The sequence below is a fragment of the Sebastes umbrosus genome, chromosome 1 (assembly GCF_015220745.1).
Source record: "Sebastes umbrosus isolate fSebUmb1 chromosome 1, fSebUmb1.pri, whole genome shotgun sequence".
Taxonomy (NCBI): Eukaryota; Metazoa; Chordata; class Actinopteri; order Perciformes; family Sebastidae; genus Sebastes; species Sebastes umbrosus.
In genome coordinates this window covers 39,572,333-39,578,332 of record NC_051269.1, presented here as the reverse complement: position 1 = coordinate 39,578,332, position 6,000 = coordinate 39,572,333, and the positions used below count along the sequence as shown (strand labels likewise).

At 40.6% G+C, this 6,000-nt stretch overlaps 1 protein-coding gene across 1 annotated transcript in view; it reads left to right on the top strand.

The window, feature by feature from the left end:
• Positions 1 to 2,478: 2,478 nt before the first annotated feature.
• Positions 2,479 to 6,000, top strand: part of cntn3b (contactin 3b) — a 62,991-nt gene continuing 59,469 nt past the window's right edge. Inside the window, exon 1 of the mRNA XM_037779967.1 lies at positions 2,479 to 3,129. The gene's annotated coding sequence lies outside the window, so the exon portion shown is untranslated. The remainder of the gene's footprint in view (positions 3,130 to 6,000) is intronic.

Here is a 6,000-nt window from a genome sequence, read left to right as displayed (position 1 = left end):
GAGGAAATCTTGGTCAATTTTGTCAATTGACCCCGAAAAGAATGGCCTCAATCAATTATTCAGTATAATGATGGATGATATTGGTTGTCAGTATCAGATGTATTTCAGCATCTGTATTGATGGTAAAAAGTCTGGTTCACTTCCTTATGGTTATTAATCAAGGATATACACGACATATGGTGGATTAAATAAGGAACCTACTGTACATACTTAAAGCAATGATAGTTTTTGGACACTTTTTGGCCACTTGGGGCAGCGCAACACAACATTGATATGTTTTTCATATCAGCATTGTTGCTGCTGGAAACAACACTGATGAGACTGGTGAGCAGTGGCGTAGCAAAACAATCTGGGCCCCGTATATGCAGCCTCAGTGGGCCCCCTTTCCCTTTTAATAATTCATTGTCACGCCATGCAGTACAAATAACAGAATCAGCAAGTAAACATGCATCAGTAGCAGTCAGGTCTTCATTATTCATAAGACAATGATGGAAAGCCCTCCTACTCTGCCACCTACTCTACACTGAGAAAAGATTACTGTATTGCTATACTTCATAATAAAAGACATCCAAATAAGGGAATCTTATTTGTGTTGCTTGGATATTTAAAGGCACAATCCCTATATATCAACCCAGTCACCAGAATCAAATGTTGGCATTGTACAGTTCTGCAAACCACGGATATGTTAAATCTCTACATTTTATATCAAGTCTTTTAGATATGTGTATATCATTATTATAATGTTTTAACCACTTGTGGCGCTTTTTGCAATTTAAAAAGTGCAACAATGTTTAGGTTTAGGCAACAAAACTACTTGGTTAGGTTTAGTAAAAGATCATATTTGGGTTACAATAAGTACGCTATACTTTTGGTTTCACACGGAACACAAACACCAGCTTCCTCAAAGTCCTGTGTTTGTTTGACACATCTATTCACCCCGACCTCGTCCCTACACGGACTTCCGCAGACTTTGATTAAAAATATTTGTGATATGTCAACGGGAGAAAAAAAAAGTTCCCTCGAAACGTAGGCTAATTGACAAAGCAGTTTCTCTGCATGGAAACGTCATTTTTAGGAGACCAGGCTGTATAGATAGTCAGTCAAGCTATTCATTCAGCCAATAGCAATCATTTACTCATAATGTTAATAACAGAAATTTTCAAAATTGCAGATAAAAACAGACTTTTAATACTCCTCACTACTGCTGGTGAGTGAACCAAACCAACTAAAACAAAGAGCTGAAAGATGCTAAAACACTCAATCGAGCTGAGGGAAACTCAGGTGACAATTCTCTGAAGGTTCATCAGCAAACTCCTTTCACATTACACATAGTAGTTTGATCCACTGTTCATATGAACATTTTGAAAAGTGCAGTTTTAAACAAAGAAGACCTGATAACAGTTTCAAAGGCACAGGACCTTTTGTAGCCCAGATGTGTAACAAGAATCCCATATTATTAGCACGTTTATACGGAGCATGTGACTGATTACCATTGCAGAACTACACTTTACAAAGTCTGTAAAAAGAAATAACTGTATATTTTAGTATAGATGCATCATGAAATCAATTCAGATTTAATTAAGGTGACACCATATTTGTAGGCCATAAGTCTCCTGTATCTGTGTGGTCCTCTGCTGCACATCTGCTGTACTTGTCAGTGCAGCAGTGCTTCAGGATTAACCCCCCTTTTACACTCTATGAAGGCTCTGGCTGAAGAATACGATATATGGGCTCATTCCACATCTACTAAAGATGGTTCTTGATGTTTTTATTCAATGTATTAAAAAAACTTGTGGTTCAGTTTTTCTCATCATCTCCCTCTTCTTTCATTGATCAGCATGAGCTGCAACTCACTACATCTAAGCCTATACTGCAAAATATCTGCATCAAAACACTATAAAACGTTTACTAAGATGATACATTAGGCGGTTTGGTTATTTTTTTAATTTTATTTATTTTTTGGTTCATTTCAGAATGTCCTCCATGTGACTGATTACCTTTGAAGAACTACACTTTACAAAATCTGTAAAAGAAATAACTGTATGTTTTAGTATCCATGCATCATGAACTCAATTCAGATTTAATTTAGGGTGACACCTAAAGGCCAAACATCTCGTGTGTCTGTGTAGTCCTTAATGAACATCTACTGTAATTTTCAGTGCAGCAGTGCTTCAAGATTAACCCCTCTTTTACACTCTATGAAGGATACAATATATGGGCTCATTCCACATCTACTAAAGATGGTTCTTGGTGTTTTTATTCAAAGTATAAAAAAAAGTCTTGTGGGTCAGTTTCACTTTTTTCAACCTCTCCCCCCTTCTTTCATTGATCAGCATGAGCTGCAATCCACTACATCAAAGCCTACTGCAAAATATCTGCATCAGTTTAACACCAAAACACTATAAAACGTTTACTAAGATGAGACATTAAGCAGTTTTTGTTTTTTTTTTTCATTTCAGACCTTTTTTATCCTCATGATTCCCAACATATTCCTATAGATTCCCTCTTGATCTCATCCTTTTCTATAACGACAAAATATCCCGAGATCAAAATGTGCTGTGACTCCAGCAGAGGACTGGCAGGTGCCCACAGGCTGGTGGCGCATTACTGTGCTGCGATGGGTGTTTTTCACGCGTCACCAGTGGGCGCTTCTTCTTCCTGCGTACAAAGAGATGGGAGCCCGGGGATGCGCACAATGTGAGTCTCTCCTCTCAGCTCAGAGGCACCGCTGTCCTCTCTCTCTCTCCATCTCTCTCGCTCTCTCTGCTTCTTGGCAACATCTCGTGGAGTGTAATCCGAGGAGGTCGAGGAGCGTATAGCCTACACATCCAGCAGAACAGCCAGCAAAACTCACTGATTGTGGAATAAACCGAGGCTTCTTTTGCTCTTAGCAGTCCCATCCATCCAGAAAGGACTGAGAGACGCACAAATTAAGTGCAGAGCGCAAAAAAAACACTGCTGGAGACACAGAGCAACCTCTTCTTCTTCTTTTGGCTTTGTGAGAGGACAAGAGTTGCTGTGAGAAATGTTATCCGCTCACTAGAGCAGCAGAGAAACACATCTAACAGGACACTGGAATTACAATCACAGCAGTTTAATGAAGAGGAAAAAGATTGCATCCTAGAAGAAGTAAGTATCTGATCAGAGATCATCTCTGTGCACGTTTGCATGTTATTTCCCTGCCTTTTTTACATTGTACATGTGTGCTGCTAAGTTCTTTTCTTTGCAGCAAAATGTAAGTTTGAATCAGAGCAGAATAAAACCACATCCCTGTGCAGAGATGTCTTCATCTAATGTTGTAAAATCGGAGAAAAGAGGAGCACTGTGTGTGTGTGTGTTCATTGCCGATCGTGGGCACACATGCGTGATGCTGATGATTGCGTTTCTAGACGAGTCTCGAATGGTTTGAATGGTCCTGCTGGGATTTCTACTGCTGGGGCTCATTTCCCTCATCTAGGACAAAGTCCATATGGTGCTGCTCTGCTCAGTCACACAGAGAAACAGCATCAGGACTGGAGGAAAAGCTCTCTCCCTCTCTCTAACTTGTTTAAGGTAATTATTTCAGTCTCTGCAGAGGAGAAGAGTCTGTGGCTTTTTTAAAAATAGTGATTTTATATGTCATATAACAGCATAATATTCTATATTTGTATAGCATTTTAAAAAAAAAATCCTCCCAGGATTATGTTGCAGCCTACAGGGGAGTGTTATTGGAGAAATTAATGCAACAGCTCAGCTTCAATATTATTTTCTTCTGGAAAAGCAAATATTTGGCCACCAGTGGTCTGCACATTATTTTTTTCCCCTCCACCCAGACTGCAAAAGGACAGACCCAACAGAGAGAGAGAGAGAGAGAGATGCTCTGCCTGCTCCATCTTCAAAGTATCCTACTATTCAGCAGGGATTGTAATCGTTCTCCCCTCTATTCATGTTTATTTATAGATCCTTTTGCACATATTTTGAGCCGTAGCCAAATGAGAGGTGAAACATGTCTTTGAAGCCATGCAGCGAGTTATTCCATAACGCACCATTTGTAGCACCATTTGCCTCGAAAACCCCCTTTTTTGATTGAACCAGAGTGGCAATTACTGTACAGCCAGCTTTTCCGGAAAGGCTGTGAAATGGATTGAATAGCAAAATGTAAAGAGCCTGCCTGAGTGTCTCCTGCTCCTCATCCTTGACCTCCAGCCATGTGTTTGTGGCTGTATCTAGGATGAGGATCTGGTGGGGATGATGTGCCTGGCTGATGATGGGGTTGAGAAATGGATCGCTGCTCCCTTCTCTTTTAAGTGCACTTACTCTCCTGCCCCTGCGTTAGGCAGCAGCTGAGGGATGCAGCCGTGTTTAACATAGGAGGGAGTCACTGGGGGCGTCCTGCTGTCCTTCCAGGGATTCACTGATTTTTTTGCATGAAAATACGCAGCTGTAAGGTCTGCACAGCCTCCTGCCCAGATGTGTACTTCTACTGTGGTAAACAGATACTTATTATGTAAAATAATATGTCAGAAGAGGTTACAAGTTAATGTAAAATTACAGTTTTTATGCATTGTGTTTGTGAAAACCTTGATTATGCCCCCTGCTTTTCACTTGAGTGACATTTCACATATTCCCTTGGAGCTCTAATATCTATTCATTTCTATATAGTGTCCGCAGCATTCAATGGTGCCCTTAGCCACAGTTCTAATCATGCTGTCTTATTCATACATGCAAACACACTCACATGTGTGAAGTGGCTACTTTTCTTTCTTTTTTTTTCCTTTAGCCTGCAAGGCTGTGCTTGAAATGAAATGGAAGCATCTCAGGAGAGAATATGCGTTCGACCAATTCTTTCATGAATGTTAATGTAACAGCTGTTGAGATTGGGTTTGTTTGAAACCCTTAATACTTAATTTGCCACGGGAATCATTACTCACTCGCTCACCTTAGATAACGTGCAGTTATGATGCAATCAATGCCGAACAATTACCCCATACTTTTGCTTCTTCTGCTGCATCCTATAAGCCTTGAGATACAGACATTAAGCTCTGCTTTTATTTGTTAATCACTTCACTTATTTTTATTTATTTATTTATTTTCATCCTCCCTGGCTCATGTGAAATAGACTTGTGCAGGTCTTCAGAGTAAATTAGGAGGCTTCAGTGCACAGTTGATTGTGAATTCTTCATTCATTGGCGAAAGCATAGAGCAGCTGTGTATTCAGATTGAGTCCGTCCCCGGTGGCGGATCCTCGTCTCCCAGGTTCTCTTGCTGAGTGATTTAATGGAGATGGCAGCTAGATAGTCATAAAGACAATAAGTGGAAATGAATGCATCATATACTGTAGTGAATTCATACCCATTGTGCCACTGGTGTTTAATTTTGACAGAGTGAGGCTTTTATTTTTTATTCTTTGCATGATCTGATATATCTCGGTCTCCCGGCTCTGTGTACCGCCTGTGATTTGAATACAGACCTTGAACGAGCACACCCCGGTGATAGAGAAACTCTCTCCTTCCCTCCCTCCCTTATTGGATTCTTTTGCAATTATGCTGCCCTCAGGGGGGGGGAGGGAGGGAGGGAATGGATGCCTTTAACCACCTTTCCTATCAATTATGTGCCAAACAACAGCCCCACTAACCAAGAAGTCATCTCATTTACTCTGGAATGCGTTTAGCCAATGACTTCCATTAGGTTTAGCTTCTGTGGAGGTGAAAGTGTGATGCCTCATTACATTTGGCAGAGCAATCTTTTGCTCATCATTTCAGCCGAGAAAGAAAAATGCCATCTCACCTCCATCGCCAAGAAGTTGTTTGTAGTTTTCCTAGTGTCCAGTTTATTTTCTTTCTGTTTCTTTTGGATTTTCTCCAGCCTATATGCAGCTCCTCAAGGTTTGACACTAGTGCAGCTTTTTGAAGGTCAAAAGTGATACAATTCTTTCTTCAATTTTAGCAGCTCTGAAATGGCTTTTGGAGCATCATGAGGCACTTAAGCTCTCCGCCGAGAGCCACTGCAAAGCTGTCCGCT